Source organism: Engystomops pustulosus, chromosome 5 (genome assembly GCF_040894005.1).
Source record: "Engystomops pustulosus chromosome 5, aEngPut4.maternal, whole genome shotgun sequence".
NCBI classification, from domain to species: Eukaryota; Metazoa; Chordata; class Amphibia; order Anura; family Leptodactylidae; genus Engystomops; species Engystomops pustulosus.
This window is the reverse complement of record NC_092415.1, coordinates 98,174,987-98,198,811: the sequence shown is the minus strand read 5'-3', so window position 1 is coordinate 98,198,811 and position 23,825 is coordinate 98,174,987.

Genomic DNA, 23,825 nt, shown 5'->3' with positions numbered 1-23,825 from the left:
GAGCTGTTTCTGGGTACTTCTCCTCCCGGGGCCGGATGTACCCTCTCTCTGTTCCCGAGACTGCTTCCATCAAGGAATATATTAAGGAGAACCTGCAGGAGCGTTTATATGTAAGTTCTCCTCTCTGGCTGGTGCAGGCTTCATTTTTGTGACCAAGAAGGATGGGTTACTCCATCCTTAACAACCAGCACAAATATATACACCAAATGTCCTGTGGCAGGATATGTCTCCTATATTATATATGGGCAGCAAAATGGAGTACATTTAAAACTAAATTTTATTAATACCATTTAAAAATAGATACATAGGAAAATGCCCACACACCTTTAGTGAGCTCAAATAGCCTTCAATGCACCAATATGTTTACACACAATACTAAATATATAGTGGGTTAGATGAATTATTCACTGTGTACACCCAGAGCTATAATATCATAGATGTATGAAAAGTAAGGGTAGATCTTACCGGATATTTCGGTCATAGTATGATATATACCACCTTGTCAGAGTGAGCTTCATCCCCATTTGTAGTGGATACGATCAAGTGTTTGGTAATCCACATCTTTGGGAGGGTACGGGCAAGTGCAAATGTAAGGCCCTATCCCCCTTAATATAGCTCCCGCCCTAACAAGGGCAGTCCCCAGTAGTACTGTCCCTACCAGAACACTTGCACCTCCCTTCCCTGACGTGTTTCAACATCTGTATCATCAGAGGGAATCACATGGAGTGCTCTGTAGGAAATTTAAAGTGCAAAACGGGGTCAAAATCAATATACCATTTGATAAATATCAAGATATAAGTCATGGAGCTTAAGTCCTAATCCTAATTTTAAGGGGGATAGGGCCTTACATTTGCACTTGCCCGTACCCTCCCAAAGATGTGGATTACCAAACACTTGATCGTATCCACTACAAATGGGGATGAAGCTCACTCTGACAAGGGGGTATATATCATACTATGACCAAAATATCCGGTAAGATCTACCCTTACTTTTCATACATCTATGATATTATAGCTCTGGGTGTACACAGTGAATAATTCATCTAACTCACTATATATTTAGTATTGTGTGTAAACATATTGGTGCATTGAAGGCTATTTGAGCTCACTAAAGGCGTGTGGGCATTTTCCTATGTATCTATTTTTAAATGGTATTAATTAAATTTAGTTTTAAATGTACTCCATTTTGCTGCCCATATGTTACTCCATCCTTGCATTGACTATAACAGGTTTACCAAGATCGCGGTTAAGAACCACTTTGTGTTGCCTTTGATTTCCGAACTTTTTGACCACCTGCGCGGTTCCTAGATCTTTTCTAAACTGGACCTTCGTGGGGCTTACAACCTCATCTGGATCTGCAAGGGTGACGAATGGAAGACAGTCTTAAAAACCCGGGATGGACATTTCGAGTACCTGGAGATGCCTTTCGGTTTTTTTAATGTGCCAGCTGTCTTTCAAAAATTTGTCAATGATATCTTCATGGATCTGCTGTATACGTGTGTTGCAGTCTACTTAGACTGCATTTTGGTGTTTTCCTTGATTCTTACCTGTCCCAAGTACGGAAAGTTCATGGTCGCCTTTGGGCCAATCGTCTAAATGCCAAGCTGGATAGATGTCAGTTTTACCAATGGAGTCTTCCTTTTTCCGGCTATAAAATCTCCGACAAAGGTCACCAGATGGATCCAGCAAAACTGTTTGCAGTTCTGCAGTGGTCGCGTCCAGAAAGCCTATGAGCCATCCAGAGATTCCTGGGTTTTTCAAATTATTACCGTCAGTTTATCCTGCATTTCTACACTCTGGTGTCTCCCATCGTGGCGTTCAACAAGAAGGGCATCAATCCCCGCCTCTGACCCTCAGCATCTGAAGAGTCCTTCTCAAGGTTAAAGTCCGCCTTTGCCTCAGCTCCTGTTTTCACTAGGCCTTCACTTGACATAGAGAAACCCTTTCATCTAGAGGTGGATGCATCCTCAGTATGTGCTGGAGCGGTGCTTACCCAGAAAGGAACGGACTCTCACGTGCGGTTTCTTTTGCAAAACTTTTTCTCCTGCAGAGAGAAATGACTCTATAGGTGAAAGAGAACTTCTGACCATCAAAATTGCCCTGGAAGAATGGCGGTATCTTTTGGAGGGAGCTTGCCATCCAGTCTGCGTGCATACAGATCATAAAAATCTCCTGTATCTCCAGACAGCCCAATGTCTTAACCCTAGGCAAGCACGTTGGTCACTTTTCTTCACACGCTTCAACCTGTTGATCCACTTTCGTCCTGCAGAGAAGAATATCAAAGCAGATGTGCTTACCCGTGCCTCTGATGTTGTTGGAGAGGAGCCAGTCCCTCGGTATATTATCCCTCCTGAACTACTGGTGGTTGTTGCTTCCGGTGGATCTTTGGCAGCCTCTCCCCCACCCCCCTGGCAAGTCATATGTCTGACCTGCACTTAGGAAGAGGATTTTGTCTTGGGGACATTCTTCATTTCTCGTTGGGCACCATGGGTTGCAACAGTCCGTGGCCCTCATCTCCCACTCCTATTAGTGGACTGACTTGGTTAAAGATGTTTGGGATTTGGTGGGATCCAGCACTTCCTGTGCCCACAATAAGCCTTCCCACCTGAAAGCGGCTGTGGTGGCCCGTGGTTGCACATGGCTATGGACTTTGTCACAGACCTTCCCCCTTCCTCTGGCAATACCATCATCTGGGTGGTTACTGATCGGTTTTCTAAGATGTCCCATTTTGTTCCCCTTCCAGGTCTCGTTTCTGCTCTACGTCTTGCCAACATCTTCATTTAACACACCTTTCAGCTGCATGGACTTCCACAGCACATCATATCTGATCAAGGGGTTCAGTTTGTGTCCAAGTTTTGGCTTTCCTTGTGTAATCAGTTGCAAGTGATTCTGGACTACTCTTCTGCTTATCACCCTCAGTGAACCAAACTTTGGGCTGTTATCTCCGCCATTTCATCAAGATGACAGTCCTGTCTGTTGCCGTGGGCTGAGTTCTCCTATAATTCCCTTGACTCAGAGTCTGTTGGAGCAGCTACCTTCTTTGTTATCTATGGACGAATCCCTCACCCTCCCCTCTATCCATACCCTTCGATGTTCCTGCGGTAGAGCAGCTGGTACAGGACCTCAAATCTATTTGGGAACAGACTCTCTAATCTCTACTCCACGCCACTGCCCAGACCAAGAACCTGGCCAATAAGAAGTGTAGGACTCCTCCTGTCTTCTCTCCAGTTGACAAAGTGTGGTTATGATCTAAATATTCCTATCTACAAGCTTGGTCCACATTTTCTTGGTCCCTTTGAGGTGATTAGGTGCATAAATTCAGTGGCGTATAATCTTCGCCCCCTCCATGCGCATCCCAAACTCCTTCCATGTTTCCCTCTTGAAGCCAAGCATCCTGAACTGCTTCTCTCGGCAAGTGCCTTCTCCTGCTCCTGAGGATGATTTCACCAATGTCTTTGAGATAAATGAGGTCCTAGATATGAAGACAGTGAAAGGTAAGCCCCTTCCTTGTTGACTGGAAGGGGTTTGGACCTGAGGAGAGATCTTGGGAGCCCGAGGACAATATCCTGGACCATGGTCTCCTTCAAAGACTTCTCCAGCCAAAGTGGGAGGGTACTGTCATGGTTGCTCGCGTGACCCAAATCATGGATTGCAGGCTCACCCATGCCCTTTTGTGTTTGCTAGCGTGGCATCCGTGCTGCTCACCTCTCTCCGCTCCTAATTCCGGTCTGCGGCAGTGCACATGCTTCCCCGTCTCCTGAGGCGCGTGTGCATGCTGGCCTTAAGAAATTTAAGGGGCCAGCGCAACGTTAATTGGCTCTGGCTATTTCCCAGAAATCTACTTTAACCTGCCTCTCCCTGCACACCCTGATGGATCTTTGTGCTCATGCCTAAGAGAAAGCTTTTCCCTGTGAGTTATTCCATTGTATTGACCTCCCGTTGTGACCACGGACCTGTTCCTGATTACGCTCCTCTGCTGCCAGCCCTGACCTCCTGCTCCGTCTCTGACCCTGAACCTTTGCCACCTGTCTTGACCTCCTGCCTGTCTCCGACTCCCAGATTGCCTGCGACTTTGTACCTTGAACTTGGCTGCCACCGCGGACAAGTCACGCATGTGGAAAGACCTGGTGGTACCACGCCACAACAATCTAGTGAAGACCGAGTGCCACTTAGATTCCGGTCCCAGGTGTCGGCTTGTGTCATCGTCAGTGGTGGTCCATGGGGTTCACTAACCCGAGCCTTGACAATTTGCTTGTTTTGCATCACCATGTATTAATTGATTTTTTTTTTGTCTACGGAGCTGGTTTAGAGCTTATTTTTTTGTGGAACAACTTTTTGATCAGTTTTTGTCAGATATGAAAATGCCATAATTTTTGTGTTTTTTTTACGGCATTCATCATATGAGTTCAGTGACAATTTTATGTTATTGTACAGAATTTTACAGACGTGGTAATGCCCAATATGTTGTCTTTTTGGTCATTTTCACTTCAGGGGACTTTCATTCTTTTAATAACTTTTTTAATTGCACTTGTTTTTGAACTTTTTTTTTGCTATTTTATTTTGTGCCATACATTAATATTGGAGTATATTACAATGAACAGTTATCTGCCTGATTAGAGGATTTAAAAGTCTTTCATGTCTTTCAAAAATATCATTAAAGACGTGCTAGAAAAATAGCCCTAAGTATTTATTCAGGCTTTTCAAGGTGCACCTTGAGATGGCAATCCAAACACATATATGCCAACCAAAGTCAATTAGCCTGCAGGAAGAAACCAGTAGGTGTCACAGGAGCATAGGTTAGCTTCCCATTATGACACCTAGATTCAGTGTTTGTATTTAGTAGGTCTGTCTCAATTATGTCCCTACCTGACCCATTTCTGCATCAATCCTACAGATCAATGCATCATTAGAGGTATACCAAGATACATTTAGACATACAATATTTTTTAGCAATCGCCCTAGGTGTCACAGCCAGCCAGAGCTAGCTACACACACATCCGGCACCCTTGCGGCCATATCTGCTAAGCCAGTCCCCTTAGGGGCATTCTCAGTGAGTCTAACAATCACCACGGCATTTACTGCTGGTAGCCCTGGGGTCTTTCATTGGACCTCAGGGCTGCCATTACAATAATGCGCACCTCCGTTCCCTACACAGATGGTGCGGCTTGTCGCGGTAATGCACTATAGAAGCTGCAGTCACTTTGATGCACCATCTATAGGGTTAAACCGGTGGAATTGCCATTAATCACAATCCCAGCTCTTACTGCAGTATCCCGGCTGATGTGATCCTGGCTATTTGCGGTGATTGCAAAGGTTCAACTTCTGAGCCCTGGTGATCACCATGACTTAACTCTATGTCAAGGTGCAAGAACTACCTGAATCCTATGATGTAAAGTTACATCAAGGTGAGGGAAGGGGTTAATTAAGTAAGAACTCTGCTTGCCTTGAGAAAAACTTGCATCTTATCAATCTCTGCCAAACAATTTGAGCCCAGCATTGATATATCTTTATCACCTAGTTACCACCTATTCTGTGATTTCTGAGAGAGATGGTACTCTGCAGCACTAAACTTGCAACTTCTTGTACAGGGATAAAGTATGTATACAGATTGGATACTTGGATAATGCCATACAAGCTATAAAATAAAACAAACTGTGAAAAATGTAATATATAACTGTTTTTTACAATTTATGAAATGTGATGCTTGAAATGCCATGACAGTCAACTGTGCCATATCCTTGTTATGGCACCACTACCACCCTACACATTCTACTTATTGAAACATCACCACTTCAAATCGCCCCCCTTCCGTCACCAAATCACATTCAGCAACCAGTGTACAAACCCCCAACTTCTCTATAGTCTAGTATAGTCTATTTCTCTATAATAGTATAGTCTATTACAACCCCAGTACATAAATTTTGATACTTTGCGGGGGATCTGTCCCCATTTGTCTGGTTTCTTCTACAAATTTTTGAGACTCATTTTGTCTGCGATTGTGAAAAAAAATTTAAAAAGATGCAACCGAAACTCGTAATCTTCAAATAAACTTTTTCTTTGTGTTTGGTCTAATAAAATGTAACCTTTTTATATATTGTCCAATTTTGGGTAATTGGTTTGGCATTAATAGTTTCATCATTACATTATTTTCTAAAGAATCATCATCTATTTATCCTTGAAGTAACTTATTTTTGTTATCAGTTTTAATACAAAAAAAAATTAAAATGTGTCTTAGTTAAAACAGAACTGCACATTGAAAATCTGTAAGCTATTGCTAATGTGTTTTGCTTTTTGTGTTTTTAGATTCAATAATAATAACTGGGCACTGAAGAATAAAATACATTTTAATTATATGAGAAAGTAATTTTATATTTCAATCATGAGAGACACTTGTTACAACTATATTTTTAAAGCATTCAGAAGCACTATAAATAACATAGATGCTTCATTTATTACAAATAACAATTTTAACGTCTCAACATTAAAAATACTAGGGTTTTCTAATTGGAAATATTATTTCTCCTTTAATACTATTATCATTTTTCAGTATGCATCCACTACTGTTGCTTTAGATTATTTTGTCAGATAATACCACAAAAAGAACTGTTCTAATTTAGTTCCTGTTTTCTTTAGTGCTATAAAGGTTATGTTACTCTATTAACAAAACCGAGGCTAGAGACCAAGAGTTTGTGACAAGATAAACATTGAGTACAGTATCTTAACTTCTTCAGTGCAAAATTATATTAAATGTTTTGATAAATAGATTAGATTAATGCATTCTCTAATATCAACTTTACTTTATGCACTTCAGCCTAAGTAGAGCAAAGTCCTTGCTTGACTTGCATTAGATAGATCTAATTTTTTATATATCAATTTTAAAGCAGTGGCTGGAAAAGTAATCAATGGCATCTATGTTCCAGCTAGGTTTTTGACCTATGCTTGGTAAAGGGATGGCCATTGATGATTAATTCAGGTTCTGGGACAGCCTTAATACAGCTCATTAGCCTGCTTTATAAACCCTGCTGCATCATGGGAGGGGTCTCTCTTACCAGAGGTGATGCTGTGAGTGAAGTAAGCCTGCAGGTAAAGACTGCTATTACATTTGTTTTATATTATTAGCTAGAGAGGGAAAAGCTCATGTGTTAGCTAGCGCTCGGCCGGTCAGGTCTTTTTTTGACATTATGTACTTTGTTTCTGTTTGTTATGGGCCTGTATTTTTTTGGGCCTGTATATATACCTGATAATAAAGACTGGAAATTGAACCAATTTAGAACTACACGTCTGCCTCTGTGTCTCCGTGAACTGTTTTGGCTCTCACCAGAAAGCTAAACCCCTACACTATCTATCTATCTATCTATCTATCTATCTATCTATCTATCTATAATATGTAAGAAAGAGCAGATGTAAATGGGAAAATAATAATCTTTACTTGGTATAATGACAACTACCGTATATACTCGTGTATAAGCTGAGTTTTTCAGCACAAAAAATGTGCTGAAAAAACTCACCTCGGCTTATACACGAGTCAACTAAAAAATAAAAAACTTAATACTCACCCTCCAGTGTGCGGATCGTTGGTGCGGGTCCCGATATTCAGCGCAAGGCTCCCGATCTTCGGTGTGGGTCCCGGAGGCTCCTCTTCTCTCTTCTTTGTTCTTTCTTCTCTCACTGGCAGAGTTCCGTCCGGGCGCACACTATGATGCGGCGGTGTTGCGACCTATGACGTCATCAGCAGCGACACTGCCGCATCATAGTATGCACCCGCCGGCAGATCGCATGGAGAAGAGAGAAGAGGAGCCAACGAGACCCACGCCAAAGATCGGGAGCCTTGCCAACGATCCGGACACCGGAGAGTGAGTAATAAGTTTTTTATTTTTTTTGGCAGGGGGCTGGCTGTATACTACATGGGGGCTGGCTGTATACTACATGGCTGTATATTATATGGTCTGGCTGTATACTACATGGGGGATGGCTGTATACTACTTGGGTCTTGCTGTATACTACTTGGGGCTGGCTGTATACTACATGGGGCTGGCTGTATACTACATGGGGCTGGCTGTATACTACTTGGGGCTGGCTGTATACTACATGGGGGACTGGCTAGCTGTATACTACACTCTCGGCTTATACTCGAGTCAATACGTTTTTCCAGTTTTTGGTGGTAAAATTAGGGGTCTCGGCTTATATTCGGGTCGGCTTATACTCAAGTAAAGTAAATATATGGTATTAAAAAACGATTTAAAAACCTTTACTGGGTATACATCAAAAACAGCCCCAAAACCAGACCTCTAGGTAGCAAAGTAAACATCACTATATACACTTTAATCAATGGTATAGGATAATAGTATCTAGCAAGTATAAATACTGAAACAAAAAGAATATATATATATATATATATATATATATATATATATATATATATATATATATATATATATATATATATTAGACAGTTAGTACAAATAAGCAAGAAAATGAGATAGCATTTTATTGTTCATCCCAGTCTAATACAATGCAGCAAAGTAGGGAGTATAGAAAAAAGTGCAATTACATAACCATAAATGTAGTACTGGAAAGGGGAGTGGGGTTGCCCCACGCTTATCGCCTGTAAAACGGGCTTCGTCGGGGGATCCCTTGTTTTACAGGCAAAATGTGTGGGGAATCCACACTCCCCTTTTCAGGACCACATTTATGGTAATGTAATTGCACTTTTTTCCTGTACTCACTACTTTGCTGCATTGTATTCATATTATATTGTTCAGCCAACTCAATCTCATTTTCTTGCTTATTTGTACTAAATGTCTATATACCTTATATACTTGAGTATAAGCCTAGTTTTTCAGCACAAAATTTGTGCTCAAAAACTCTAACTCGGCTTATACTCGAGTCAACTAAAAAAATAAAGACAAAACTCACCTTTTTGACGTCACCCGTAGGTCCTCTTCTGTCTGAGACAGAAGAGGACCTATGGGGGACGTCGGAAAGATTAGTACAGTGTTATTTTTTTTCCTACTACAGGGGTTGGGCAGGCTGTATGCTACAGGGGCTGGCAGACTATATACTGGGAGGCTGTAACCAATGCATTTCCCACCCTCGGCTTATACTCGAGTCAATAGGTTTTCCCAGTTTTTTGTGTTGAATTTAGGGATCTCGGCTTATGCTCAGGTCGGCTTATACTCGGGTATATACGGTATATATATTCTTTTTGTTTCAGTCTTTATACTTGCGAGATAATATTATCCTACACCATTGATTAAAGTGCATAAAGTGATGTTTACTTTGCTACTTAGAGGTCTGGTTTTGGGGAATGTTTTTGATGTATACCCAAAATGGGTTTTTTATTTGTTTTTAATAGTTGTCATTATACAAAATAAAGATTATTATTTTCACATTTATATCTGCTCTCATCTGCTTTCGCAAGTTGCCCCATTAATTGTTGTATGATATATATCTATATCATAAGATATAGATATATATATCTCCTATGTAATACTTTTTTTTCATTAACTGTTATGTTGACTAATAAAAGACAATGTGAATGCACCATTTAATTCCAATCAATAGTTTCATTAATGTAATGTAATACTATTGATGTAATAATATTTAGTAATTAGGAAACTAGACTTGGCAGACATTCCTTACATCAAATGTAGACAAATGCATTTGCTTGTCTATTGTATTGTATGTAAAATTGCAATAGGCATGACAAACATTAATTTCAATATGAAAACATTAACTCCTATTAAACACTTGGACGTTTTAATGCTAAATCTAATCTTTAGAAAAAAAAAGTTCAACATACGTGCCCATTCAGACTTCAACACCTTCCTCTTTCTGTAAACTATGTATAAGGATTGTGCTGTATGAGTGTCATTTTATCTTTAGGTCACATTCTTTCCTTACTAGTCTGAACTCTGCTTCACTCCTTCCTGGCTTTATTTAATGATTTTACACTGGGTTGCTAGCCATGCCTTGGCTGGTGGTCAAATCAGCTATACCGAGGGATGACATCTCATAAAAGCTTTGGCTGCTATTTCCTCCTTGCTTACTATAATTCTTATTTGAGCTTACTAGTATTTTGACTAAAGTATTGTGAATTCCTTGACCCATTGTCTGTTGAGATTAATTTAAATAAGAATAAAACCAGGCTTCCTGGATGTCCCATATAGTATGTGTCCTGTACAAGAGGAGAGTGCATTGCATGCACATCATTATTCTGGGAGCACAGAGCCTCTGAGTACATATGCCACGGCATCCAACAGATCCTTTGCAAACAGGCACTTCTTAAATGGGTACAAAGGAGTTTCATGGAGTGTCCCAATGTGAAGAAGCTGTCCCATTTCTCCCATTCAAGACCCCGCCACAGGGAAACATGGACTTTCCCACAGCGCACTTGGCAGTCCGCAATTTCCTGCAAACAGTCACTAAGTTCAACAAAAGAGAGGGGATACCTTTAACACCTTTTTAAGGTTAATTTTACGTGATAGTTTGCATAACTCTGTCCTGGTGTGGTGTACTGGAGCACAGATAGCACCTAATTACCCAAGTGATTATCTCCTCAATGGAGAGTTGCATGAGACCCCATAAACAAATCAGTTGATTGACCTTGGTGAAATGTTCTTGCCAGCACTTTGGGGGTCAGTGCTGAAAATGCCATTTTTAGCACCATCTTCCCCCATCTTCTACCTACTAAAAAAGCTCTTCAGACCAAGGCAGAGGATGCAATGGTGGCACAGAAGGATAAAGAGGAAGAAAACATGTCATGGCTTGCAGTGTGGGTTACTGAACCATTGGTCTGGTACTGCACTGTCCAGCCAGGGAAGTGGAGGATAATGAGGAGTTTTTCTCTCAGCAGGGTCTCACTGGAGCATGGCTGGGGGGAAGCAGAGGAAAAGGAGAACCAAACACCTCACATCAAGAACAGATTGTCCTTGTCTCTGGGCAGCCTTGTCCACATGAGCCAATACATTCTGCAGTATCTGTGCAATGACACCCAAGTTTCATGGTCAACTGGGTCCTATCTGTGCCTGGTACACGCTACTAGGATAGTTTTACATCGTTAAATCCACAAGTAGAGCATGAGGGAAAAATGAGGGAGTATAAGCACACTTTGGTGGAGGCATTATTGGTGGAGTTCCCAACCAACATTTAAAGCTCAGTGGCAGAATAAGGAGGAGGGAGTGTTATCATGGTCACAATATGGAATGCCATGTTCAATTCTCTTTAACTCTTTGCCACCAACATTTGAAGCATGGAGTACCAGGAGGCAGACTGTGTCTCACGTGGTGAAAGATTATGGGGCAGATTTATCAAGTTGTCTGAAAGTCAGAATATTTCTAGTTGCCCATGGCAACCAATCACAACTCCCCTTTAAAATATTCATCAGCACTGGTAAAATGAAAGCTGAGCTGTGATTGGTTGCCATTGGCAACTAGAAATATTATGAATTTCAGACAGCTTGATAAATCTGCCCCTATATGTCAAAGTCTCCTGGTTCTGTAGGATGGGTAATTACCATTCAATTTCTGGGTGGAAAAAGCATTTGCTGGATTCAAAATTGAAATTGGCAAATACAACAGTAGCAGAATTTCAACCACGGTAAGAGGAAGGGTTTGTGGTTTTCCCATTACGTCTTTTACTGCTCTGAAAATAACTGGATCTGAACACAGAGAGCACCTTTAATCACGATGAGAGGAATGGTTTGGGGCTTTTTATTTACCCATTGCTTCTTTTAATGCTATAAGAACAATTGGGTAAAAACACCCACAATTACTTTCACCTCAATGACATTAACTGTGTTTTATTTATTTTTTAAATTACTTTTTTCTTAATTTTTTATATTATTATTTTAATTAATTTTCCTAGCCCGAGTCACATCTCTGTCTGAAACCTAATTTTTTTCATTATATTCTGAGGAATTTGAAGAACCCTAATTTCTGCTAGACCGCTTATCAATAGTTATTTTGCAGCTAAATTTTGCTTGTATATAGTGGTGATTTATTTATCAATCTCGCTTTATTGAGAGTTTTTGAAAATTTTAACAAGTACATTCTATAAGTTGTGATATATCAGTCATAATAATGATTCAACAATTTTGTTAACATACATAACAGAGTGAAAGATTGAACATGAAAGGGAAATGAGGGTGGGTGAATGGGCTAGGAGGGTAACGGGTGTGTGGATATTGGGATGTGGGGGAGTGGGTTTCTGGTCAAGGATTAGATCAACCTGATTAGATCAACCTTGAAAAGAGTGTTTCTGTTAATATTCTGTTATATTGAGGAATGTTGGTGATTCTTTAAAGGATAACCAAGGGGCCCATATCTTTAAGTATTTATGGTGTGTTTTTTTGGATTCTGCAGTCAAATCTTCCATTTTTTGAAGGTGGAGAATTTCCTCAAACCAGCTTGTCAAGGATGGGGCCCTGGTGGTCTTCCATAATCTGGGAATCAAAGACCGGGCTGCTGTCAACATAAAATTTAGTAAAGTATAATCATTATTTCCTGTTTGTCTGTTGTGTATTGAAAGCAGTAGTATAGAAGGGTCGTTGAATACTTTATGTTTTGTTATCTCTGCGGAGATTTTGCACACTTTTTCCCAGAAAGGTTGTAAGATGAGGCAGTCCCACCAGATGTGCTTCATAGAACCCTCTGGTCTTTTGCATCTCCAGCATTCATTTGGACTTGTGGGGAATACTTAGATATTTAGATAATATTCAAACCACAATTTTTGATTCACATTAATACATTTGCTTGAAACTCATTGGGGGTCATTTATATTAGGATTTTTCTTTTGGCATGTTTATAAATTTGTGCCTAACTTTGCAACTTTTCCACTCACCTAGCAAAGTTAGATGCGCCTGATATCTTTAACCTTCCCGACATTTGACGTAATAGTACTGCATGGCGGGAGGTGCGTTCCTGCAAAATGCAGTATTATTACGTCAAGCTTCTGGCGCCGGCTCCTAAATGGAGCCGGCGCCAGAAGCTGCGGGTGTCGGCTATATATTTTAGACGACACCTGCCTCTAACACCCTCGATCGGAGACCGCGGCGTGTCAGAGGCATTTAAAGTTAATCTGAAGGGAATCGAACCCCCCCGCGGTGCTCACCGGGGGGGTCCGCTGCTCCGAACGCAGCCCCGGGACTGCCGGTGCCCGGGGCTGCGCGATCTTCCCCTGGAAGCCGGGTCCCTGCCTTCTGGCAGGACCCGGCTGTAAGACACTGGGCATGCGCAGCATGCTCAGTGTCTTACATTACACAGTGCAATACATCTGTATTGCACTGTGTAACCTGTAAAATAGCTTGAACAAGTGATCAGAAGATCACTTGTTCAAGCTTAGATGTCATGAACTGTAAAAAAAAGTTAAAAAACAAATAAAGGTTTTTTAAAATAAAAATAAATAATAAAAGAAAGTGAAAGTCCCCCCAAACACAACATTTCCCTGTACACAAGTAATAAAGTATAAAAAACACTAAATCACAAAAAAACTCCACTTATTTGGTATCGCCGCGTCCGTAACAAACTATACAATAAATCCTAATCATATTTGGACCCTCTAGGTGAACGTGGTAAAACAAAACCCCCCAAACTTGCCAAATATTAAAACTTTTTATCAAATTGCTTTACAAAAAATGTTCTAAAAAGTGATCCGAAAAAGTTACAAGCGCCAAAATAAATGATACCACTGAAAAGAACAACTTGTCAAGCAAAAAATAAGTTCACAACCAGCTCCGTCAACCAAAAAATACTATAGTTATGTCGCTATAAAAATGGCAATACTAAAACAAATGCAATTTTTTCTATTCTAGTTTTCCTTCAATAAAATTGGAGAAATATAAATAAAACTATATAAATGAGGTATCACCGTAATCATAGTGATCCGTAGAATAAAGATAATATATTATTGTTATGCTACAGTGAACACCCCCCAAAAAAATGCTAAAAATCCAAAACAAGAATCCACACGAAAAAAGTTAATAAAATTGCTTCAAGAAGCTAAAAACCCACTAAAATGAAGGTTTTTTTTTTTACAGTGTCTCTCATCTTGCAAAAAATAAGCCCTTATTTGTCTAAATTGCTTAAAAAATAAAGATTGTATAGCCTATTCCCAACGTGCATTGTAATAGAACGGTGCGGCGGGTAGTGACTTGCCAACACGGCTCAGACACAGTGATCGGGGCAAGATGGCGGCTGATCCTGACAGCCATCCATCCTGCCCCATGGACCAGAAGGGTTACGTCCCCCCCGCATTCCCCCCCCCCCCAGTTCATGATCGCTGCTATTGGCTCATCAATGCAGACCAGCCAATAGCAACGAATTTACTTATGACGTCAGTAATACCGTCACTATGTCTATAGACACGGTGATAGGGGCAGGGTGGCAGCTGTTCCTAACAGCCACCAATTGTGCCTTGTGGTTCAGAGGGGTTTTGTTGCCCCCCTCTGTCCATGTTTGCCGCTATTGGCTGTTCGATTTGGTCCAGCCAAAAGCAGCAATATTCGTCACAATGGGCATCGCTAGGGTGAATAAGAGCAACACTTGGCAATAATTTCCCTACGAAAAACGAAGATTTGGTACAAAAAAAGCGCTGGCCGTGCACATTGTACAGATTATGCTGTACAACTCTTACAGGCTGTTCCAATGTGCAGGTCCTGCCGTATCATTTCTCCGTTTTCAAGAGGAAGATATTAGGAAACTAATATTGGGACAAGAAGTGCGGGGCCCCAGTACCTCTGGTTTAGATGTTCCTGTATTTTGCCAGGGCAGCATTTTCCCGGTAAATTCTGCTGCTTCTAAAGGTAGGACTCAATAAAGAGTCTGTTCCAAAAGAGGAGTTAGGATGGACACTACATACTACTAAGAGACCTGCGACAACTCCAGAGTGACAAAATTTTAGTTGGTCCCTTGATATATTCTACCTGCTTATACGCAACACATTCACAATTCACGCCCAACCTGTTGTGAATTCAGTAAAATGAATAATTGTATCAACTGGTAGGTCACGTTGCTCCCTATACCCCTCCATTATTTCATAAGGGGCGCCACATTACGGGCACTGAACTTTCCAGAAATAATTGCAATTTCCATCTTGGACTCCATTGCACATCATATTTGGAAACCACCTATATGTACAAAATGATCATTTCACCACGTGTATTACACTACACCACATATTATACCTTGCTATATTCCCCAAGGGGTGTACATTCAACAATTAGGGTCACTTTTCGGGTTTTCCTCTGTTTTGGTACCACTACGGCTCTCCAAATGCATCCTGACACATGTGAAGGATTTCTGTCAAATTTGGCCTCTAAAAGACAAACACCCCTCTTTTCCTCTACTGTGCGCCCATAAAGCATTTTATATGCACATGTGGGGTACTTCTACACTCGGGAGAAATAGTTTTACACCTTTTTCGGGGTTATTTAATATATTATCCTTGTGGCTTACAAAAATTAGGGGTAAAGTGACATTTATAGGAAAATGTTCACCTTTTTAATGTTTAGGGCCTAATTGGATCATTCACCTGTAGGGGCAAATACATATATTACACATTGCAAAATTCTCTAAGGGGTGTGCGTTCACAAATTAGGGTCACTTTTCGGATTCTTATCTGTTTTATACCACTAGGGTTCTCCAAATGCATGTCAAACATTTCTTTCAAATTTGGCTTCTAAAAGGCAAACCTCCCCCTTTCCTTTTACTGTGCGCCCATACAACATTTTATATACACATGTGAGGTACTTCTACACTCAAGAGAAATAGGTTTACACATTTTGGAGGGTCATTACATTTTTTTTTATCCCTTGTGGCTATAAAAAATTAGGGGTACAATGACCTTTATAAGAAATTGTTCCCCTTTTTCCTATTTAAGGCCTAATTAAATCAAACACCTTTATGGACAAATACTCATATTACACCTTGCTAAATTCTCTAAGGGGTGTGGTTTCCAAAATGGTGACAGTTGTTGGGGTTCCCCTCTGTTTTGGTACCACTACGGCTCTCTAAATGCATCCTGACACATGTAAAGGATGTTTGTCAAATTTGGCTTCTAAAAGGCCAACGCCCCTCTTTCCCTTCTGAGCTTCACTGCGTACCCTTACAACATTTTATTTGCATGTGTGGGCAATTTTATACTCGGGAGAAATGCTAGTACACATTTTTTGGGGTTGTTTCATATTTAATGCCTTATGGAATACAAAAATTAGCCGTAAAAGTGACTTTTTTGGGAAAATGTTCATCTTTTTCCTTTTAGGGACCTAATTGAAGCAAACACCTGTGGGGGAAAATACACATATTACACCTTGCTAAATTCTCCAAAGGGTGCACTTTCCAAAATGGTGACACTTGTTGGGGTTCCCCTCTGTTTTGGTACCACTAGGGCTCTCCAAATGTATCCTGACACTTGTAAAGGATGATTGTCAAATCTGGCTTCTAAAAGGCCAAAGCCCCTCTTTCCCTTCTGAGCTTCACTGCGTACCCATACAACACTTTATATGCAAAAGTGGTGCAGTTCTGTGCTTAGGAGAAATAGTTGTACACATTTATGGGGTTGTTTCATCTTTTATCCCTTGTGGCTTACAAAAATTTGGGGTAAAAGTGACTTTTTTGAGAACATTTTCACCTTTTTCCCTTTAGGGGCCTAATTGAATCAAACACCTGTTGGGGAAAATACACAAATTACACCTTGCTAAACTCTCCAAGGGGTGTACTTTTCAGAATGGTGTCTCTTGTTGGGGCTTTCCTCTGTTTTGGTACCATTAGGGCTCTCCAAATGCATCCTGACACATGAAAACTTTTTCAGCCATATTTGCCCTTCAAAAATGAAACAACGCTCTTTCCATTCCAAGTGCCCCCCTGTGCCCGTACAGCAGGGCACAGTGACAAAATGGGTATTGGCATGCTCAGGAGGAATTGCCATAAATATTGTAAAATGCATTTTCCTTTTTAACCCATTGTGAAGGTGCAAATTTTAGTGTTCAATGAATCTATAGTAAGATAAAATTACATTTCTGTAATTTTCACTTTCATTTATCTTTCACCCTCATGAAACGCTCATAGGGTTAACAAAATTCCCAAAGGTTGTTTTGAATGTTTTGAGGGGTGTAGTTTCTAAAGTGTCATTTGTGGGGGTTTTCTGTCATGTAGGCCTTATAAAGTCACTTCTAACTAAATTGACCCTCCAAAAAGTAGGTTTTGATGATTTTTGTGAAAATCTGAAAAATTGCACCTAAAGTTATAAGCCTCCTAGCATCCTAAAAAAAGGAAAAGATGTTTGAAATATGTTGCCAAGTTAAAGCAGACATATGGAAAATGTTAGTTATCAAGTTATTTTAGTGAATTTTGAATTTTGAAAACATTGTTTTTTTCAAAATTTTTGGCAAATTTCCATTTATTTCATAAATAAATACTAAACATATTGATTAAATTTCTCGACCAACATGAAGTACAATGTGTCACGAAAAAACAATCTCAAAATCAACTGGATATGTTAAAGCGTTCCAAAGTTATAACCACTTAAATAGACACATGTCAGATTTGAAAAAATGGGCCGTGTCAGGAAGGTGAAAAGTGGCTTCAGCGTTAAGGGGTTAACATTCAGATATGGATGTTTGAGAAAGTTGCAATTTTCCTGCAAATGGTGGTTTAAAAGTCACAAATAAACTCCTGTCCTGATCAGGTAAAGGAAAAACATAAAAAGAGGTTGCAGAAAACTTCTGTGCAACTTTTGTGCGACTTTTTAATAAAAAGTTGCAAATACCCCGCGGACTCGGCTGCCTTCTATATCAACCTCCTAAGATAAATCAAACAAGTCCAAAACCTAGAATAACCAAAGAAAGACCTGCACAAATGTCCTGACCAAAGTTAAATGACCCCCATCGATAGTATATTTTTCTGACATGCAAATTTCTACTATTTAAAGAAGGCAGGTATATTGTTAGGAAAAGTTGCAGTAAACTACAAAAAATATTATTTTAATTGCCAAATTAATTACCCATTAAATATTTGATTTATATGGAGTTTTTAAGATAACTTTTTTATGCTTTTTGACAGATAATGATACATATATTTAGCAACGCTAGCAAATTTTTATATGTGGACATATTTTCTCTCAAATATTTTCTTAATTTATCATGTTATGAAGCATCCAACTATCTATACATATACAGTTTGTGCAGACGTTACAAAGTTCATAGCACATGGCATAAATTTCCACTTTTACAGGGGGAAAATTCAGTTATTTCTAAAAGATTACATCCTGTGCCCCTGGTCGATTTAGAAATCTGAACCAATTTTTTGCATATGTCTAAGTGCTTAATTAAGTGAGATGCTGAAACTGTGCTTCAACTTAGAAAACATATAAGAAACAGAATACTAAAAAAAAAAAAAAAAGTAGAGACAAGATAATGGGGGTCATTTACTAAGGGCCCGAATCACGTTTTTCCGGCGGGTTACCCGAATTTTTCCGTTTTGTGCCGATTTTTCCCTGAATTGCCCCGGGTTTTTGGCGCACGCGATCGGATTGTGGCGCATCGACAGGGGCACTGGGCGCCTGTCCCCACTTACCTCCCTCCACTCCATGCTGGTCTTCTTGTGGTAACCTTCCATCTTTTTATCCTGTATTTCTTTGATTTGTCACGCTTACCAGCATATCGGTACCATTTTTGACCGTGTGTTATGATCATTGGTGTTCTCCAGCTCTGGAGACACAGAGCATTGTTTAGATCTTTATGCACATAGCACTTTTGGCACTTTACACATGTGTAATTTCCAGGCTGATAACTCTGGGGAGGTATAACATCACTACTTAGTGATTGACAGTGGGCAGTTACGGTGTACCTACACCAGGTCACTGTACATTGTTTTTGGTATGTACATTCTTGTATTTTAAATGTTTTTAGAATACTGGTTATTGTCTGTCGTGTACTAATAAAATTTGATGATTGTTTTTGCACTATCCCATGAGCCTTTTGAATGCATTCTTTTTCTTTTATTTTGGTTGGACTTTGTCTTTTGTGCATTTGGATCGCATATACTGGGGCTGTGCTACACCCGCTGGTTTTCTAATCTAAACTAAAAAATAAGCACAGAGAATGATCAGAAAGCAGCTGCTGATATGCAAGCAGACATAGGTGACATGGCACACACAGAATTAACTAGTTTTTAAGCTTTTTATCTGACTACTGTGCTTACCCCCCTTCCTTATCCTCAGCATTTCAACTGTAGCTTTGTAAAAGCCTAGAGAGACTGGGGTGGTATGCATATCTCAGGCCTTGCAGATAATACTTTGTGCATACTAGATTCCAGTGAGAAGTTTCATAGATGTCATCACACAGGATTAGTTTGAGACATTATGTCACATATAAACAAACCCCTCCCCCCTTATTTAATCATTTATATTTACATTAGGAATAATGTAAAGGAAAAAAAGAACTTAGAAATTTCTAGGGCTGGAATGACCAAAACAAAGCTCAAACAGCATTAACTCCTTAGCGCTCCATGTCCGATATGTTGGACACGAGCGTTTCCTGCCTCTGTGACTTCCCCCTGTCTCGCGACAGGGTAACGAGTTTAAGGGATGGGCGGGGATTGCAAGGCGACACACCCACTCGACATGTTAGAACCAAATGATTGGTCCTGTGATGTCAATCGCTGAAACTGGCCAGTCAATGCCAGTTGTGTTGTGACATATGTAAATCAGGACAGATCCGCCGCTCTCCAATGCCAACATTGTGCATTTAGTGGTGTTGGAGAGATACGTGTGATCTGTCCTGTAGTTACTGTTACACAATCACTATTACACAAACCCCATCGTCCGTTTTTCATTGCATTATTCCCCCCATTGTCCGTGTTCCCTTCTCCCCCCAACAGCACTTGTAATAGTACGGAGGATGTAGTAGTGCACGCAATTTGAGAATTTGCTTCTAAAACTATAAAAAATAATATGAAAATAGAAAGAAGACATATGGCAAAAGTTTTCTACAAAAAAAGTGGTATGACTTTTTGTCAAATAATTAGAACATTTGAAAGTTAGAAAAATTGAATTTTTTCACATTTTTCCTAAAATGTTGTATTTTTACCCCCAAAAACGCAATCAATCAAAATTATACTTATACAATGTATCACAAAAAAACTGTCTCAAAATCAGTTTGACAAGTTAATAGGGGTCATTTACTAAGGGCCCGAATCGCTATTTGTCGTCACCTTTCCCGAAAATTACCGTTTTGCGCCGAATTGTCCGGGTTTTTGGCGCACGCGATCGGATCGTGGCGCATTGATGCCGGCAGGCACGCAACAGAAATCGGGGGGGGGGGGGGGGGGGTGTGTGTGGCCGTTAAAAAAATGTCACGCATCTACCTGCACCCAGCAATGGATGGTGAACTCCAGCGGACTACAGCGGACTTCAGCAAAGCAGCAACACCTGGTGGACATCGGGCACACTACCTTAGTGAATCCCGGCCGGACCTGAATCAGCGTCGGAGAACCCGCCGCTGGATCGCGACTGGACCGGGTAAGTAAGTGTGCCCCAATGTGTTTAGTTATTGCAAGAAGAGACACAAAGAATTAAAAATATCGGGCTTAGCCTTAAAGGGCACCTACCACCACAAATCTACCTATAAAGGTAGATTGGGTGGTAGGTGGATCAATGGGACGTGAGGATAGCCCTTTTAAGGGCTAATCCTCACGTCCCCACACTTTTTTGATAACTTTTATTACACATATATTCAAATTTACTTATGAGGCTACTGGGGCGTGGAGTAGCCGCATCTGAGGTTACACGAGGTGGCTACTCCACGCCCCAGTAGCCACTTTACCCCTCCTACTCACCCATCTTCGGCGCGCAGCTCCGCGTAGCTGCGCGCCCTCGTCCGGCGATCCTGCCGTCTGCGCATGCGCAGAAGAGCAGGCCCGCGCCTGCGCGGTCACTGCTCCGAAACAGACGCGGGCCTGCTCTTCTGCGCATGCGCAGACGGCAGGATCGCCGGACGAGGGCGCGCAGCTACGCGGAGCTGCGCGCCGAAGATGGGTGAGTAGGAGGGGTAAAGTGGCTACCGGGGCGTGGGCTCAGTTTTTACGATTTTCACTCTTCGCTCCAAATAACATGCCTACTTTGTTCTTTAGTTCGGTGCGATCGCGGTGATACCAAATTTATATAGGTTTTATTGTGTTTTAATACGTTTTCAAAAATTAAACGAATGTGTACAAAAAAGAAAAAAATATTTTGCCATCTTCTGACGCTAATAACTTTTTCATACTCTGGCGCACGGAGGCGTGTGAGGGGTCATTTTTTGCAAAATGAGGTGAAGTTTTCATTGCTACCATTTTGAGGTTTGTGCGACATTTTGATCATTTTTTATTTAATTTTTTATGTTATTTAAAAAGGTGTAAAAGTCGCATTTCGGACATTTGGAGGCCATTTCCCGCCTTGGAGGTCACCGCCGGCCGTAACTGTTTTTATATTTTGATAGATCGGGCATTTTGGGACGCGGCGATACCTAATATGTTTGTGATTTTTACTGTTTATTATGTTTTATATCCGTTCTAGGGAAAGGGGGGTGATTTGAATTTTTAATATTTTATTAATTTTTTTTTTTTTCTTTTTTTTTCACTATTTTTTAGACCATCTAGGGTACATTAACCCTAGATAGTCAGATCGCTCCTACCATATACTGCAATACTTCTGTATTGCAATATATGGCATTTTTGCAGCACATTCATTACAATGAGCCACTGGCTCACTGTAACGAATCTGCAGATGCCAGATAGTCTCGGGTCAAACAAAGACCCGAGGCTACCATGGCAACCGATCGACGCACCCCGATGACGTTCGGGGGCGCGGCGATTGTAATAAAGATGGCGGCGCCCGCGCGCCGCCGTCTTTTAAGCGCCGCTCGCGAATTTGCCGGCGGCGCTGAAAGGGTTAATAGCTGCGATCGGTGCAAGCACCCACCGCGGTTATTAGCGGTGGGGGTTTATTGCAATATGCAACAACCCCCACCTCTGTATGAAGAGGACTCAGCCCGTGAGCCCTCTTCATACACTCCTTATACCTCTGCGTCGTAGAGCTATGGTGCAGAGCGTTAAGGGGTTAATGGTGCAGCTCAAACGGTCTTGTGCTAAATGTAAATAAGACGAAAGAATTAGTTATCGATTTCTCGAGGAGAAGGGGCGATACACACAAATCACTTACTATAGCAGGGACAGAAGTAGAGCAGGTTAGTAGCTACAAATACTTGGGTGTGATCATAGACAACAAATTAAGCTGGCATGAGCATATCGACAAGGTAGGCAAACGTGCTAATAGTAATCTATTCTCTCTATGTAGACTAAGAGCATTTGACGTCCCAAGGACTATGATGGTCGGTTTCTATAATACGGTTATGGTGAGCGCATTTGCATTTGCCATAGCGGCTTGGGGCAACTGTATCTCTAGTAGGGATTGTCAGATGGATAAGATAATTAAGAAAGCCTCCTCCATAGTGGGTTCACCTTTTGACAGATGGGAGAAACTGGTACAGTGTGGGATACTCAGGAAACTGGCCAAAATTAGAAATAACAATGACCATCCTATGCATGACGTGCTGCAGGCACAGATTAGTGGTTTTAGTTCTCGTTTTATTCTTATGCGATGTAGGTCAGAGAGATTTAAGAAGACGTTTATACCGGCTGCTCTTGCGCTATCAAATACAGCGATTAGGGGTAGTATATGCTAGTCTTAGAATGGATGACTATTAGAAAGGGAAGGTTATAATTGATTATTTTTAATTAATTTATTTAACTTCTATTGTAAATTTGGTAATAATGTATATTTACGGGTACCTGTGCTATCTCTCTGTTTTATGGTATATGTGTTTTTATGTGTTTTTTAATATATGTGATGTTTTTGTCAAATTGTGTTTGGCGGATGTGACACTTTAAGTTCCCGTTTGGGAAAATAAAGTATTATTATTCTTATTCTTATTATTATTATTATTATTATTATTATTATTAATGTGCATACTGGCTGCATCCTTAAGGAGTTAGAGGGAACCTGTGAAGAAAAAAAAGGAACATGTATGGGGCTGGTATCCCTCACTGTATGGGGCTGGTGTCCCTCACTGTATGGGGCTAGGGATACCACACTTGTATACACTCACCGGCCACTTTATTAGGTACACCTGTCCAACTGCTCGTTGACACTTAATTTCTAATCAGCCAATCACATGGTTGGCATTTAGGCATGTAGCCATGGTCAAGACAATCTCCTGCAGTTCAAACCGAGCATCAGTATGGGGAAGAAAGGTGATTTGAGTGCCTTTGAACGTGGCATGGTTGTTGGTGCCAGAAGGGCTGGTCTGAGTATTTCAGAAACTGCTGATCTACTGGGATTTTCACGCACAACCATCTCTAGGGTTTACAGAGAATGGTCCGAAAAAGAAAAAACATCCAGTGAGCGGCAGTTCTGTGGGCGGAAATGCCTTGTTGATGCCAGAGGTCAGAGGAGATTGGGCAGACTGGTTCGAGCTGATAGAAAGGCAACACTGACTCAAATCGCCACCCGTTACAACCAAGGTAGGCAGAAGAGCATCTCTGAACGCACAGTACGTCGAACTTTGAGGCAGATGGGCTACAGCAGCAGAAGACCACACCGGGTGCCACTCCTTTCAGTTAAGAACAGGAAACTAAGGCTAAAATTTGCACAAGCTCATCGAAATTGGACAGTAGATTGGAAAAACGTTGCCTGGTCTGATGAGTCTCGATTTCTGCTGCGACATTCGGATGGTAGGGTCAGAATTTGGCATCAACAACATGAAAGCATGGATCCATCCTGCCTTGTATCAAC